This window comes from Artemia sp. Qi Xiang Cuo, chromosome 13 (assembly GCF_049724085.1).
Source record: "Artemia sp. Qi Xiang Cuo chromosome 13, ASM4972408v1, whole genome shotgun sequence".
NCBI classification, from domain to species: Eukaryota; Metazoa; Arthropoda; class Branchiopoda; order Anostraca; family Artemiidae; genus Artemia; species Artemia sp. Qi Xiang Cuo.
In genome coordinates, this window is record NC_142806.1 from 71,513,737 (window position 1) to 71,530,989 (window position 17,253).

Sequence of the window (17,253 nt, forward strand, 5' to 3'; positions counted from 1 at the left end):
TCAGAAGACATAAATAAGGAAAGAAATTGCGAATTAGTAAGGGTGAAATTGGGGAATAGCACAAATGGAAGTGAGCTTGGGTACCAAGAGAATATCGAGGACAGATTTAATGGGCACAGTAAGCCTTCAACCAATGAAGGAAAATGAAGCTATATAAGTGATATATATCGAATTTTGAGAAAAACGCAGAAATAAACGGTTGGCCGGAAGAACACTGGGTAACTATAATACAACCCAACCTAAATCACAAGGCACAAACTGCCTCTGCGGCTTCGCCGAGGGATTGCGCAAGGAATTTTCAAAAGTTAACAAGAGCAATTTTTCAGAAATTTGAACTATCTCCGGAACACTTTCGTCCGAAATTCAAAAATGAAGCAAAGAGAAATCCAGAAACTCGGAAAGAATTCAAATATAGATTAAAAGATTTACAACGAAAAAGTTTAGAATTAGATGAATATACAATAATTAAGGATACTGAAGAACTGAAAGAGAAAATTGGGAGAATTTTGCTCAAAAACAGCAATGGAACAATTTTTTAGAAAATATATCTGGTAGGTTAAGAATATGTCTAGAAGAAAAACGAAAGGAAACAAGCGAAAAAAAGCGACTGCTAGCACATCATTATGTGGAAATTAAAGGAGACACATCAAATTGAAGGAAATCACAACAGAGGGGCAATAGCAAGGGTCAATACTATTATACACAACAAAAGAAAAGTACATTTTACCACAAATAAGGGGAATTAATATGTTACAACTGTGGTACTCCACCAAATTTTATTAGAATTTGCCTAAAATAGAGATGATCGGAAAATAGTTTTTAATTATAAAAGTTACAACTGTAGACAATTACAAGCACTAATGTCGTGTTTTTTGTCACAACAAAGCGCTACTGCACTTGGATAAGAGCCTTTTTCACATGTAGCTTTTGAAAATGATTCATGGAAAGAAGGTACTGACTGTACTTCTGAGCACCTGCATTTAATGCTGCAAGAGCTCATTTGACGAAAGAGTCAATTTTGCTTCCAATTTACGTTGGTTTCAGAGCAAAAAAACAACAACAAAAAAACACAACGAAGTTCGTCTTTTTTGATGAAATATATCCCAAGTATATTTTGGCATCGCGAATCTTATTTCTACTTAAGCACGCATTGTATCAATATCGTTAACGTGACGTCATATTTAGTTGAAAATCTATTCCAAATTATAAAAGCATTAATGCAGCTTAGACAACATGACATCATGTTCGTTATATACATCATAACACATGGCACCCATGACGTCATTTTCTTAATATAAGAAGAATTAAACAAACATTTTCAATTATTTGAATAAAGTGTCTCGTATAGAAAACATGTCCATTATTAAAAAGATTGTAATTGGGATTCCAGTCTCATGCGCTGGAATATCAGCTATCTGGGCCATTAAAAGATATATGGAATCCAAAACACGTGAATCTTTAGGGGAAAGCGCAGAAGTACAGAGCTCTGTACCCAACAAGGAGAGTGAACCAAATCCACCTGTTGTCGAAATAGAAAAGAACGAAGACCATAGTTATACACGTACAAAAGACCACGTGGAGGGAAAATGCTGGAAAAATACGGGCTCTGTCTGCAAGAGTGCAGCCTCTATTTGCAAGAGTATAAAATCGTTTTTGAAGACTCCAGCCTCAAGCAAAATAACTGTTAACGAAAATAAATGTGATGAAGATCAGTCCCAACCTCAAAGGAACCCCTTTATACATAGTATAAATCTGTCTATCTACGACAAAATGAAGATGTTTGTTTCGTCTATGGTCCTTCTACCTCTGAGAGTGATTGGTGTTGCCACTTGCTTAGTTACATCTTATTCACTAGCTTCTATAGGGCTTTTGGGTGTATCTAAAGAATAATTAAAATCAAAGCCTATGCAAGGATGGAGACGATCGCTGCGAGCCACTGTATCTAACATAATGGTCTGGCTCTTCTACTGTTCTGGTTTCAGAGTAAGAGTAAAAGGGAGACAAGCGACGGCAAGAGAAGCACCCATTCTGGCACTGGCACCGCATTCGTCGCTTTATGATGCGCTTGTAGTTTTCTTCCTAGGGTCACCCTGCATTGTTGCCAAAGAAGAAGTGAAGAATTTGCCGTTTTTTGGAAAATTGGTCAATTTTACTCAGCCAATATATGTGGAACGAGATGATCCCAATTCTCGATCTAAAACAATTGAAGAGATGGTGCGTCGAGCAACATCTGAGGACCCCTGGCAACAGATCTTGATATTTCCTGAGGGAACTTGTTCAAACCGGAAATCTCTAATCACTTTTAAGCCTGGTGCATTTTATCCTGGAGTTGCTGTACAACCTGTGTGCATTAGATATCCTAATAGGCTTGACACTCTATCTTGGACATGGGATGGACCTGAGGCATGGCAAATTGTATTGTACACTATGACCCAGTTTGTTACTTACGCAGAAATCGAATTTTTACCTCCATATGTCCCATCGGAGGAAGAGAAAAGAGAACCGAAAATGTTTGCCTCTAATGTACGCCTTGAAATGGCCAAATGCCTTGAAGTGCCTGTTGTCGATTATTCCTTTGAAGATTGTCAACTTATGATGAAAGCCACCAAATTGAGATTGCCAAGTGAATTGGGCTTGATAGGAGTGGCAAACTTGAAATCCAAATATAGATTTGATAAAAAAGACATAGAGACAGACCTAGAAAGCTTTGCCAAAATTGCAGATAAAAAAGATGGGATTATTAGACCAAAAAATTTGGCTTCTTACTTGGATATCCGCGTTAATAATCCTTGCCTTATGCAAATGTTTAAAGCCTGTGATCAGGATTCTAAAGGTTTTATAACCTTTAAGGAGTTCATCGTCGCCAGAATGTCTGTTTCACTTCTTGCCCTCAAAGAACAAAATTTGGAAGCTGCCTTTGAGCTTTCGGACCGTGGAAAGAAATGCTATATAGATTTAGTCGATAAAAATAATACCTTGATGGAAGTCCGGTCATAACAACTACAACAATTGAAAAATTGTCGGAAATAATGAAAATTCGGCTACCCAGCTCATCCGAACATTAATCATGCCAGGCAGTGTGTAATCAACTTTAATAGAACGACTTCTGAAATGTAGTATACCTCTATTTTTATACCCTGGTATATTTTGGAGAGCTCAATTTTTATATAATTTTAATAAATTGAATTTTTTTCAGAAATTTTTTTTTTATTAAGAAAAGAGTAGGTGGCATTTGATAAATTATAAGATATTTTTAAAGAAAATTTGAAGGTCACCGAGAGAAGAAAACGTGGGATTAAAAATCTCAAAAATAATCACAAACAAAAAAAAACAATAACTCAAAAAAACCAAAGGTTACAAGCCTGAGAAACTTCCTGATTTTCGACAAAAAGGGACCCCCTCCTAAAGGTCAAGTGAACTCAATGAAAATAACACTATCGGATTCAGCATATCAGAGAACCCTACTGTATAGGTTTCAAGCTCCTCAAAAATGTGGAATTTTGTATTTTTTGCCAGAAGAAAGATCACGGATGCGTGTTTATTTATTTTTTATTTTATTTTTTTCAAGGAATAAATATATCGACCCAGTGGTCGTAGCATATCAGGACAGGGCTCATTCGATCGTAAATTAAAAATTTAGTGCCCTTTTTAAGTGAACAAAAAACCGGAGGGCAACTAGGCCGCCTTCCCAACCCCTTTTTCCCAAAATTGTCTGATCAAAATTTTGAGATAGCTATTTTGTTCATCATAGTTGAAAGGCCCAATTACTATGCCTCTGGGCATAACATGTCCTCCCACAGTCCCAGGGAAAAGGTCTTTAAGTTATAAAATATGTTCATTGTTGACGCATAGTATTTGTTATTGGGATGCATGCTTACATTTTCGGGTAGTGGGGGGGGGGGGAGAATTTTCTGTTGGGGGGTTTTCCACGGAGGAATTTTCCATAGGGAGGGAAGTTTCCAGAGAGTGAACTTGTCAGGGGAAATTACACGCTTCGGGAATTTGCCAGATTTAAAAAAGGACGACTTCTGAAACACAATTTTCGTTTATTTTGAACAGTGAGCTTATTTCAAAAGTACTAAAAAACTTTAGCGTAAAGAGTGAGGTATTGAGGAGGAGGCAATCCTTTTCATATACGGAATAATTTCTGTTCGTTTTAAGTTTTAATGTCGCTCCTTACTTTCTGTTAAAAAAAAACATGATTTTTTATTTAATTTCGTATAGGTACTATGAGAAAACCCCCTTGTAAAATTATTCCTTGAAAGTTTATTCCCAAACACTTTCCTTCGCACGTAAATTTTTCCCCGATGAAAATCCTCCACCCGCAGAAAATTCCCTTTCCCCTAAAAATGTCTGTATACTTCCCAATAACAAATTCTATATTAAAAAATGAGCGAATAACATAGCTTACAGCCCTTTCCCCAGGAGTGGGGGGTCAAGTCATCCCCAGAGACATGGTTGTTTGACCTTTCAGCTATGTTGAGCAAAATGCCTATCTCAAATTTTGATTGGGTGACTTGGGGGAAAAGGGGCGTGGGAGGAGGGCTGGTTGCCCTTCAATCTTTTTGATCACTTAAAAAGGGCACTCTAACTCTTTAGTTTCCATTCAAATGATTCCTATCCCGATCTTCTAGGACCATTAGTTTGACAATATCACCCCTGGAAAAACTAACGCATCCGTGATCTTTCTTCTGGCATAAAAATCCACATTTTTACAAATGGGAGCTCAAAACCTCTGTTATAGGGTCGTCTGATACGCTGAATCTGACGATAAAATTTTCATTAAGATTCGTTGACCTTTTGGTGGTGCCCGCCCCCCTTTTCCAAAAATCAAGCACATTTTCTAAGATTCGTGGCTTTTGGTGGGTAATATTACCTTACCTTAGAACTTAGTTTCTCCTGTGCCTCCAGAGGCACCTAGGGCATCCACGAAATGTCTCCAGTCATCTCGGAGGTGTGCTGCAGCTAGTACGTCTTCCCATTCGGGCTGTAGGGACGCATGTACATTTGACAAGTCTCTTCTGTGTGAACGTCTCTGGGTGTTTCAAGGACGGCCTCGTCTTATTGATCCTTCTGGTTGCCAGAAGAGGATGGAGCTTGGCAAGCGATTTCTGCTCATCCTGATGACATGCCAAAGACAACGCCACCTACCATTGACGGATAACGTCTGTTATTAAAGGTAGCTGGACCTGTTGCCTGATGGTGCCATTTCTTATCCTCTGGGTCCAGTTTATATTTAGGATTCTTCTGAGGCAAGTGTTTTCAAGTGATTGGATTTTTTTTTCTTGTTGCTGATTGAGGTGCCAGGTCTCAGATCTGTAAGCAGTACTGACAGATCATTGCTTTGGAATAGTCGTATCTTTAGCCCCAAGGAGTGTTTTTGAGATTTCCAAACTTGTTTGAGATGGTTAAACGCCCCGTGTGCTTGTCCCAACATAAATTGGACTTCTCTTGCGTTTGAGCCACTGTTTTCGACTGTAATGCCCAGGTATCTGAACTCAACCACCTGCTCTATTAGGTCAGCTCCACACTTAATGTCGAGAGGAAATCCATTGTATTACGCGGTCTGCGCTGGTACGGGCACATCCAACGCCGACCACCTGAGGCGCTGATCAAAAAAGCCCTTCACTGCCAGCCTCTCCCCGGATGAAACTCCAAGGGGGACAACACAAAGCGTGGCTTGCCTGCGTCAAAGCTGAAGTTGAACCCAAAGGGGGATTTCGCCACTTTGGCCGACAGTGAGAAAAGATTTGGCTCGAAATCATGCAGGAATTGATCCTAGACCGCTAAAGATGGAGCTCAATCGTTGACAAACTATTGGATGCCAGGGAAGATTCGCAGCCGTTGTCCTTACCCAAGTAAAAGTATGCAAGTAAGTTTGTATTATATCCTCTAATACCACATAGTTTCTCCCTACAACACTATAAAAAGTAACGCACTTTTTAATTTAACTTTTTTAACTCTTTTTCGGCAGTCACCAGCATAGAGGGAACCAGATGTCAGGGTCGTTAAGTCTTCTCCAAAATTGCCCGTTGTGGGTGAGGGTCAGAGCTTTGTTGGGGCTGATGTTTCGGAAATCGAATCGAACGCAAATGATCCCCAGCCATCTGGTACATGATCTTCCTCTGGGACACTTCCAACCATTTGCAGTTGTTTCAAAGTCGAAGATGAGTTGGGTAGAGTTTGTGAGGGCCGGCGAAGTAAATGGCGATACCAACACAGCAAGCAAGACGTCAGCTGGACGGATAAAGATAAAATTTGAAGGACAGAAGAGTTTCTAGGTTCTGTACATTGTTAAACCATCTGACGCGTTCACTTTTTCGGAGGTGTTCGATTTGGAAAGCATCGACATTCACCACCTGGATCCGGGTCATGAGCCACGTCTCTAACGAGTTTGAAGCTTCTAACGAGCATTAAGCTTTAGGAAGCCTATGCGGCTAAAATACGCAACAAGCTACGTCTCTAAGGCAAAAGATGGCGCTATGTACTATTTAAATAACAAAAATGTCTCTGAATAATAGTTAAGGGTATTTTTTTTGTTCTTTTTTAACAAACAAAAAAGTTTCCATAAAATTTCTGAGAAATACAAAAGAAAAATGTGGTATAAATTTCATAGTCGAAGCTTCACACAAGCAACAATGAGACATATTTCTCCCCTGTTACTCAGAGATCTTCTCTTTATCTTTCTTTTTTCCATTCAAGTTCCTACTTTTTCCTCTATAAATACAAAAAAAAAGAAATTTTTCCTTGAAACAAAAACAAAAAATTAAGAATTAAAGACGCAAAATCACCTTCAAATAAAATCTTGTTGGCCAATAAGTAATGCTTTGGTGGTAACTTCTAGCATACACTGGATCTTTTTCCACCAAGGTTGCAACGCCAGCTGCAACCCAGTAAAGAACGAAACACGACCAGAAGTATCCAAACATTAAAAAACAAGTTAAAAAAAACTGGCTAGCGAGAAAAAACTGGTGGGGGCAGTACATTTTAATTAGTAATTTACTTACTCAGTAATTCACATAATGTCCAGTTCTTTCATACCTTACTATCCAGAAAAGTAATTGTTTGACTGTAAGAAACATTTTACAACTAATTAGTGACCTAGAAAGGGTATTTTGAATAGTGTTGAATAGTTTATGAGAGTTTGATTGTGTTGAAAAAAAATCGGCACTTGTCTATTATATAACACACTCAAGAAGTGAAGTTTGGGGAAAATAAAATATGATGAAAATAGAATACTTTATTATCAAAATTATGAAGGTTATTGGTGAATTATTAAATTGGGTGCTTCAGCGTCGGCTGACCGTCTCAAAGACAAAGAAAAGTGCATTATTAACACGATTCTTGACTTAGTTCATTTTAGTTCATTATTAACGCGATTCTTGAGGACATCGGTTAGTTTGCTTTGACTAGTGATAGAATATAGTATCTCACCATGGATGTTCAAGAATCATTTCAGATTGTTGGAAGGGCTACAACACAACAGAGCTGGAACAAGTAGCTTTCACTCACTTGAAAGTAAACCACAAAAATAATTTTGTCGACCCAGAAACCGGCGCCTCTACGCAAAAAGTAAGAGAGAATGTGGAGTTCCGCAAAGTGGAGCAACAAACGGCACCAAGGTACATCCCACCATCATTTACATTCATACTTAGTAGACTATATGTGGCGGGCGGCAGTAAAGACAGAAGGCCGAGTTCATTGTAACGCGATTCTTGAGGACATTTCTGCGTTTCGAGTGTGTTTTATATAATAGACAAGTACCAAAAAAATCATTAAAAGAGGTCGAGTATGGATAAAGGTGCAGTATATTAATTTCCACAGGATCATAGGTAGTGCAACAGCGCTGCCTAAGTAAAGACCGAAGCGGGCTCAATGTATTGTTTTATTTTATTTTTATCAAGGCATTTAATAGCCGTACTTATTACGAAAAAAAATATCATTTACGTTTCAATAATTGCATACCTGATTTCCTCCCGGAAAATAGACATTTTAAGATTTGGTGAAATTTATTCGCGGTCAGAGATTTGTAGAGACGAATTCAAAAGGGACTCGTTACTTCAGTAACAATATTCCCGCAAATTCCAACATTAAAAAAAAGAAGAGATTTATGTCAGACGTACCTACAAGAAAAGCAGGTTCAAACTCTCTTCAGAGAAGAGAGGAACTCAATAGGTCAAACACGGACAATTACAGATTATTTTTAGTTTCAGCAGGAGGTCCCACTCCGTTAATGCCGACAAAGGACAAAACTACCATAGATTTTTATTCGTTCAAAAAACCCTCAAAAAGTGCAGAGAAAACGTCACCGGCTGAGGAAACCAGATACGAATATGCATATAAAATGACATTCGAAAGCGGGACGTAAATTCCCATCGAGTTCACGGATAGCAAAGTATCCAACACAAACAGAGAGGGTGGAACCAAGTTAATACCCAAATTCAAATCGAGTTGTTCCCGGAAACAGAAGACATAAATAAGGAAAGAAATTGCGAATTAGTAAGGGTGAAATTGGGGAATAGCACAGCTGGAAGTGAGCTTGGGTACCAAGAGAATATCGAGGACAGATTTAATGGGCACAGTAAGCCTTCAACCAATGAAGGAAAATGAAGCTATATAAGTGATATATATCGAATTTTGAGAAAAACGCAGAAATAAACGGTTGGCCGGAAGAACACTGGGTAACTATAATACAACCCAACCTAAATCACAAGGCACAAACTGCCTCTGCGGCTTCGCCGAGGGCTTGCGCAAGGAATTTTCAAAAGTTAACAAGAGCAATTTTTCAGAAATTTGAACTATCTCCGGAACACTTTCGTCCGAAATTCAAAAATGAAGCAAAGAGAAATCCAGAAACTCGGAAAGAATTCAAATATAGATTAAAAGATTTACAACGAAAAAGTTTAGAATTAGATGAATATACAATAATTAAGGATACTGAAGAACTGAAAGAGAAAATTGGGAGAATTTTGCTCAAAAACAGAAATGGAACAATTTTTTAGAAAATATATCTGGTAGGTTAAGAATATTTCTATAAGAAAAACTAAAGCAAACAAGCGAAAAAAAGCGACTGCATGCACATCATTATGTGTAAATTAAAGGAGACACATCAAATTGAAGGAAATCACAACAGAGGGGCAATACTATTATACACAACAAAAGAAAAGTACATTTCACCACAAATAAGAGGAATTAAACTGTTACAACTGTGGTACTCCACCGAGTTTTATTAGAATTTGCCTAAAATGGAGATGATCGGAAAATAGTTTTAATTATAAAAGTTACAACTGTAGACAATTACAAGCACTAATGTCGTGTTTTTTGTCACAACAAAGCGCTACTGCACTTGGATAAGAGCCTTTTTCACATGTAGCTTTTGAAAATGATTCATGGAAAGAAGGTACTGACTGTACTTCTGAGCACCTGCATTTAATGCTGCAAGAGCTCATTTGACTAAATAGTCAATTTTGATTCAAATTTACGTTGGTTTCAGAGCAAAAAAAAAAAAAAAAAAAAAAAAAAAAAAAAAAAAAAACACAACGAAGCTCGTCTTTTTTTATGAAATATATCCCAAGTATATTTTGGCATCGCGAATCTTATTTCTACTTAAGCACGCATTGTATCAATATCGTTAACGTGACGTCATATTTAGTTGAAAATCTATTCCAAATTATAAAAGCATTAATGCAGCTTAGACAACATGACATCATGTTCGTTATATACATCATAACACATGGCACCCATGACGTCATTTTCTTAATATAAGAAGAATTAAACAAACATTTTCAATTATTTGAATAAAGTGTCTCGTATAGAAAACATGTCCATTATTAAAACCATTGTAATTGGGATTCCAGTCTCATGCGCTGGAATATCAGCTATCTGGGCCATTAAAAGATATATGGAATCCAAAACACGTGAATCTTTAGGGGAAAGCGCAGAAGTACAGAGCTCTGTACCCAACAAGGAGAGTGAACCAAATTCACCTGTTGTCGAAATAGAAAAGAACGAAGACCATAGTTACACACGTACAAAAGAACACGTGGAGGGAAAATGCTGGAAAAATACGGGCTCTGTCTGCAAGAGTGCAGCCTCATGCAAAATAACTGTTAACGAAAATAAATGTGATGAAGATCAGTCCCAACCTCAAAGGAACCCCTTTATACATAGTATAAATCTGTCTATCTACGACAAAATGAAGATGTTTGTTTCGTCTATGGTCCTTCTACCTCTGAGAGTGATTGGTGTTGCCACTTGCTTAGTTACATCTTATTCACTAGCTTCTATAGGGCTTTTGGGTGTATCTAAAGAAGAATTAAAATCAAAGCCTATGCAAGGATGGAGACGAACGCTGCGAGCCACTGTATCTAACATAATGGTCTGGCTCTTCTACTGTTCTGGTTTCAGAGTAAGAGTAAACGGAGACAAGCGACGGCAAGAGAAGCACCCATTCTGGCACTGGCACCGCATTCGTCGCTTTATGATGCGCTTGTAGTTTTCTTCCTAGGGTCACCCTGCATTGTTGCCAAAGAAGAAGTGAAGAATTTGCCGTTTTTTGGAAAATTGGTCAATTTTACTCAGCCAATATATGTGGAACGAGATGATCCCAATTCTCGATCTAAAACAATTGAAGAGATGGTGCGTCGAGCAACATCTGAGGACCCCTGGCAACAGATCTTGATATTTCCTGAGGGAACTTGTTCAAACCGGAAATCTCTAATCACTTTTAAGCCTGGTGCATTTTATCCTGGAGTTGCTGTACAACCTGTGTGCATTAGATATCCTAATAGGCTTGACACTCTATCTTGGACATGGGATGGACCTGAGGCATGGCAGATTGTATTGTACACTATGACCCAGTTTGTTACTTATGCAGAAATCGAATTTTTACCTCCATATGTCCCATCGGAGGAAGAGAAAAGAGAACCGAAAATGTTTGCCTCTAATGTACGCCTTGAAATGGCCAAATGCCTTGAAGTGCCTGTTGTCGATTATTCCTTTGAAGATTGTCAACTTATGATGAAAGCCACCAAATTGGAATTGCCAAGTGAATTGGGCTTGATAGGAGTGGCAAACTTGAAATCTAGATTTGATAAAAAAGACATAGAGACAGACCTAGAAAGCTTCGCCAAAATTGCAGATAAAAAAGATGGGGTTATTAGACCAGAAAATTTGGCTTCTTACTTGGATATACGTGTTAATAACCCTTGCCTTATGCAAATGTTTAAAGCCTGTGATCAGGATTCTAAAGGTTTTATAACCTTTAAGGAGTTCATCGTCGCCAGAATGTCTGTTTCACTTCTTGCCCTCAAAGAACAAAATTTGGAAGCTGCCTTTGAGCTTTCGGACCGTGGAAAGAAAGGCTATATAGATTTAGACGATAAAAATAATACCTTGATGGAAGTCCGGTCATAACAACTACACCAATTGAAAAATTGTCGGAAATAATGAAAATTCGGCTACCCAGCTCATCCGAACACTAATCATGCCAGGCAGTGTGTAATCAACTTTAAAAGAACGACTTCTAAAATGTAGTATACCTCTATTTTTATACCCTGGTATATTTTGGAATGCTCAATTTTTATATAATTTTAATAAATTGAATTTTTTTGAAGAAGTTTTTTTTTTATTAAGAAAAGAGTAGGTGGCATTTGATAAATTAAGAGATATTTTTAAAGAAAATTTGAAGGTCACCGAGAGAAGAGGAGGTGAGATTTAAAAAAAAAAAAAAAAAAAAAAAAAAAAAAACCAAAGGTTACGAGCCTGAGAAAATTCCTGATTTTCTACAAAAAGAGACCCCCCCCCTAAAAGTCAAGTGAACTCAATGAAAATAACACTATCGGATTCAGCGTATCAGATAGCACTACTGTAGAGGTTTCAAGCTCCTATTAGCAAAAATGTGGAATTTTGTATTTTTTGCCAGAAGAAAGATCACGATGCGTGTTTATTTATTTTTTATTTTATTTTTTTCCAGGAATAAATATATCGACCCAGTGGTCGTAGCATATCAGGACAGGGCTCATTCGACCGTAAATTAAAAATGTAGTGCCCTTTTTAAGTGAACAAAAAACCGGAGGGCAACTAGGCCCCCGCCCCTACCCCTTTTTCCCAATATCGTCTGATCAAAATTTTGAGATAGCCATATTGTTCATCATAGTTGAAAGGCCCAATTACTATTACTCTGGGCATAACATGACCTCCCACAGTCCCAGGGAAAAGGTCTTTAAGTTATAAAATATGTTCATAGTTTACGCATAGTATTTGTTATTGGGATGCATGCTTACATTTTCGGGTAGTGGGGGGGGGGGGAGAATTTTATGTTGGGGGGTTTTCCACGGAGGAATGTTCCATGGGGAGGGAAGTTTCCAGAGAGTGAACTTTTCAGGGTAAATTACACACTTCGGGAATTTGCCAGATTTAAAAAAGGACGACTTCTGAAACACTATGTTCGTTTATTTTGAACAGTGAGCTTATTTCAAAAGTACTAAAAAACTTTAGCGTAAAGAGTGAGGTATTGAGGAGGAGGCAATCCTTTTCACATACGGAATAATTTCTGTTCGTTTTAAGTTTTAATGTCACTCCTTACTTTCTGTTAAAAAAAACTTGATTTTTTATTTAATTTCGTATAGGTACTATGAGAAAACCCCCTCGTAAAATTATTCCTTGAAAGTTTATTCCCAAACACTTTCCTTCGCACGTAAATTTTTCCCCGATGAAAATCCTCCACCCGCAGAAAATTCCCTTTCCGCTAAAAATGTCTGTATACTTCCCAATAAAATTCCATATTAAAAAATGAGTGAATTACATAGCTTACAGCCCTTTCCCCAGGAGATGTGGGGGGTCAAGTCATCCCCAGAGGCATGGTTGTTTGACCTTTTAACTATGTTGAGCAAAATACCTATCTCAAATTTTTATTGGGTGACTTTGGGGGAAACGGGGCAGGGGAGGGGGCTGGTTGCCCTTCAATCTTTATGATCACTTAAAAAGGGCACTCTAACTCTTTAGTTTCCATTCAAATGATTCCTATCCCGATCTTCTAGGACCATTAGTTTGACAAGATCATCCCTGGAAAAACTAACGCATCCGTGATCTTTCTTCTGGCATAAAAATCCACATTTTTACAAATGGGAGCTCAAAACCTCTGTTATAGGGTCGTCTGATACGCTGAATCTGACGATAAAATTTTCATTAAGATTCTGTCATAACGTCTGTTATTAAAGGGTTTTTTTTTTCCAGGAATAAATATATCGACCCAGTGGTCGTAGCATATCAGGACAGGGCTCATTCGACCGTAAATTAAAAATTTAGTGCCCTTTTTAAGTGAACAAAAAACCGGAGGGCAACTAGGCCCCCTCCCCCACCCCTTTTTCCCAATATCGTCTGATCAAAATTTTGAGATAGCCATATTGTTCATCATAGTGGAAATGCCCAATAACTGTGACTCTGGGCAGAACATGACCTCCCCCAGTCCCAAGGACAAGGTCTTTAAGTTATAAAATATGTTCATAGTTTACGCATAGTATTTGTTCTTGGGATGCATGCTTACATTTTCGGGTGGTGGGGGGGGGGCAAATTCTGTTGGGGGGTTTTCTACGGAGGAATGTTCCATAGGGAGGGAAGTTTCCAGAGAGTGAACTTTTCAGGGGAAATTACACACTTCGGGAATTTGCCAGATTTAAAAAAGGACGACTTCTGAAACACTACGTTCGTTTATTTTGAACAGTGAGCTTATTTCAAAAGTACTAAAAAACTTTAGCGTAAAGAGCGAGATGTTGAGGAGGAGGCAACCCTTTTCATGTACGGAATAATTTCTGTTCGTTTTAAGTTTTAATGTCGCTCCTTACTTTCTGTTAAAAAAAACTTTGTTTTTTTATTTAATTTCGTATAGATACTATGAAAAAACCCTCGTGTAAAATTATTCCTTGAAAGTTTATTCCCAAACACTTTCCTTCGCACGTAAATTTTTCCCCGATGAAAATCCTCCACCCGCAGAAAATTCCCTTTCCGCTAAAAATGTCTGTATACTTCCCAATAAAATTCTATATTAAAAAATGAGCGAATTACATAGCTTACAGCCCTTTCCCCAGGAGATGTGGGGGGTCAAGTCATCCCCAGAGGCATGGTTGTTTGACCTTTCAACTATGTTGAGCAAAATGCCTATCTCAAATTTTGATTGGATGACTTTGGGGGAAAAGGGGCATGGGAGGAGGGCTGGTTGCCCTTCAATCTTTTTGATCACTTAAAAAGGGCACTCTAGCTCTTTAGTTTCCATTCAAATGATTCCTATCCCGATCTTCTAGGACCATTAGTTTGACAAGATCATCCCTGGAAAAACTAACGCATCCGTGATCTTTCTTCTGGCATGAAAATCCACATTTTTACAAATGGGAGCTCAAAACCTCTGTTATAGGGTCGTCTGATACGCTGAATCTGACGATACAATTTTCATTAAGATTCGTTGACCTTTTGGGGGTGCCCCCCCCTTTTCCAAAAATCAAGCACATTTTCTAAGATTCGTGGCTTTTGGTGGGTAATATTACCTTACCTTAGAACTTAGTTCCTCCTGTGCCTCCAGAGGCATCTAGGGCATCCATGAAAAGTCTACAGTCATCTCGGAGGTGTGCTGCAGCTAATAAGTCTTCCCATTCGGGCTGTAGGAACGCATGTACATTTGACAAGTCTCTTCTGTGTGAACGTCTCTGTGTGTTTCAAGGACGGCCTCGTCTTATTGATCCTTCTGGTTGCCAGAAGAGGATGGAGCTTGGCAAGCGATTTCTGCTCATCCTGATGACATGCCCAAGACAACGCCACCTACCATTGACGGATAACGTCTGTTATTAAAGGTAGCTGGACCTGTTGCCTGATGGTGCCATTTCTTATCCTCTGAGTCCAGTTTAAATTTAGGATTGTTCTGAGGCAAGTGTTTTCAAGTGATTGGATTTTTTTTTCTCTTGTTGCTGATTGAGGTGCCAGGTCTCAGATCTGTAAAGCAGTACTGACAGAACATTGCTTTGGAACAGTCGTATATTTAGCCCCAAGGAGTGTTTTCGAGATTTCCAAACTTGTTTGAGATGGTTAAACGCCCCTTGTGCTTGTCCCAACATAAATTGGACTTCTCTTGCGTTTGAGCCAGTGTTTTCGACTGTAATGCCCAGGTATCTGAACTCAACCACCTGCTCTATTAGGTCAGCTCCACACTTAATGTCGAGAGGAAATCCATTGTATTACGCGGTCTGCGCTGGTACGGGCACATCCAACGCCGACCACCTGAGGCGCTGATCAAAAAAGCCCTTCACTGCCAGCCTCTTTCCGGATGAAACTCCAAGGGGGACAACACAAAGCGTGGCTTGCTTGCGTCAAAGCTGAAGTTGAACCCAAAGGGGGATTTCGCCACTTTGGCCGATAGTGAGAAAAGATTTGGCTCGAAATCATGCAGGAATTGATCCTAGACCGCTAAAGATGGAGCTCAATCGTTGTCGAACTATTGGATGCCAGGGAAGATTCGCAGCCGTTGTCCTTACCCAAGTAAAAGTATGCAAGTAAGTTTGTATTATATCCTCTAATACCACATAGTTTCTCCCTACAACACTATAAAAAGTAACGCACTTTTTAATTTAACTTTTTTTTAACTCTTTTTCGGCAGTCACCAGCATAGAGGGAACCAGATGTCAGGGTCGTTAAGTCTTCTCCAAAATTGCCCGTTGTGGGTGAGGGTCAGAGCTTTGTTGGGGCTGATGTTTCGGAAATCGAATCGAACGCAAATGATCCCCAGCCATCTGGTACATGATCTTCCTCTGGGCCACTTCCAACCATTTGCAGTTGGGTCAAAGTCGAAGATGAGTTGGGTAGAGTTTGCGAGGGCCGGCGAAGTAAATCGCGATACCAACACAGCAAGCAAGACGTCAGCTGGACGGATAAAGATAAAATTTGAAGGACAGAAGAGTTTCTAGGTTCTGTACATTGTTAAACCATCTGACGCGTTCATTTTTTCGGAGGTGTTCGATTCGGAAAGCATCGACATTCACCACCTGGATCCGGGTCATGAGCCACGTCTCTAACGAGCTTGAAGCTTCTAACGAGCATTAAGCTTTAGGAAGCCTATGCGGCTAAAATACGCAACAAGCTACGTCTCTAAGGCAAAAGATGGCGCTATGTACTATTTAAATAACAAAAATGTCCCTGAATAATAGTTAAGGGTATTTTTTTTTGTTCTTTTTTAACAAACAAAAAAGTTTCCATAAAATTTCTGAGAAATACAAAAGAAAAATGTGGCATAAATTTCATAGTCGAAGCTTCACACAAGCAACAATGAGACATATTTCTCCCCTGTTACTCAGAGATCTTTTCTTTATCTTTCTTTTTTCCATTCAAGTTCCTACTTTTTCCTCTATAAATACAAAAAAAAAGAAATTTTTCCTTGAAACAAAAACAAAAAATTAAGAATTAAAGACGCAAAATCACCTTCAAATAAAATCTTGTTGGCCAATAAGTAATGCTTTGGTGGTAACTTCTAGCATACACTGGATCTTTTTCCACCAAGGTTGCAACGCCAGCTGCAACCCAGTAAAGAACGAAACACGACCAGAAGTATCCAAACATTAAAAAACAAGTTAAAAAAAACTGGCTAGCGAGAAAAAACTGGTGGGGGCAGTACATTTTAATTAGTAATTTACTTACTCAGTAATTCACATAATGTCCATTTCTTTCATACCTTACTACCCAGAAAAGTAATTGTTTGACTGTAAGAAACATTTTACAACTAATTAGTGACCTAGAAAGGGTATTTTGAATAGTGTTGAATAGTTTATGAGAGTTTGATTGTGTTGAAAAAAAATCGGCACTTGTCTATTATATAAAACACTCAAGAAGTGAAGTTTGGGGAAAATAAAATATGATGAGAAAATAGAATACTTTATTATCAAAATTATGAAGGTTATTGGTGAATTATTAAATTGGGAGCTTCAGCGTCGGCTGACCGTCTCAAAGACAAAGAAAAGTGCATTATTAACACGATTCTTGACTTAGTTCATTTTAGTTCATTATTAACGCGATTCTTGAGGACATCGGTTAGTTTGCTTTTACTAGTGATAGAATATAGTATCTCACCATGGATGTTCAAGAATCATTTCAGATTGCTGGAAGGGCTACAACACAATAGAGCTGGAACAAGTAGGTTTCACTCACTTGAAAGTAAACCACAAAAATAATTTTGTCGACCCAGAAACCGGCGCCTATACGCAAAAAGTAAGAGAG

At 38.5% G+C, this 17,253-nt stretch overlaps 1 protein-coding gene and 2 pseudogenes across 6 annotated transcripts in view; 2 read left to right on the forward strand and 1 right to left on the reverse strand.

Moving 5' to 3' along the window:
• The window catches only part of Lpin (phosphatidate phosphatase LPIN), a 162,964-nt gene that overhangs the window by 81,960 nt on the left and 63,751 nt on the right, over positions 1–17,253 (reverse strand). The window lies entirely within an intron of this gene.
• LOC148945620 (lysophosphatidylcholine acyltransferase 2-like) lies at positions 1,354–2,966 on the forward strand (annotated as a pseudogene).
• LOC148945621 (lysophosphatidylcholine acyltransferase 2-like) lies at positions 9,821–11,384 on the forward strand (annotated as a pseudogene).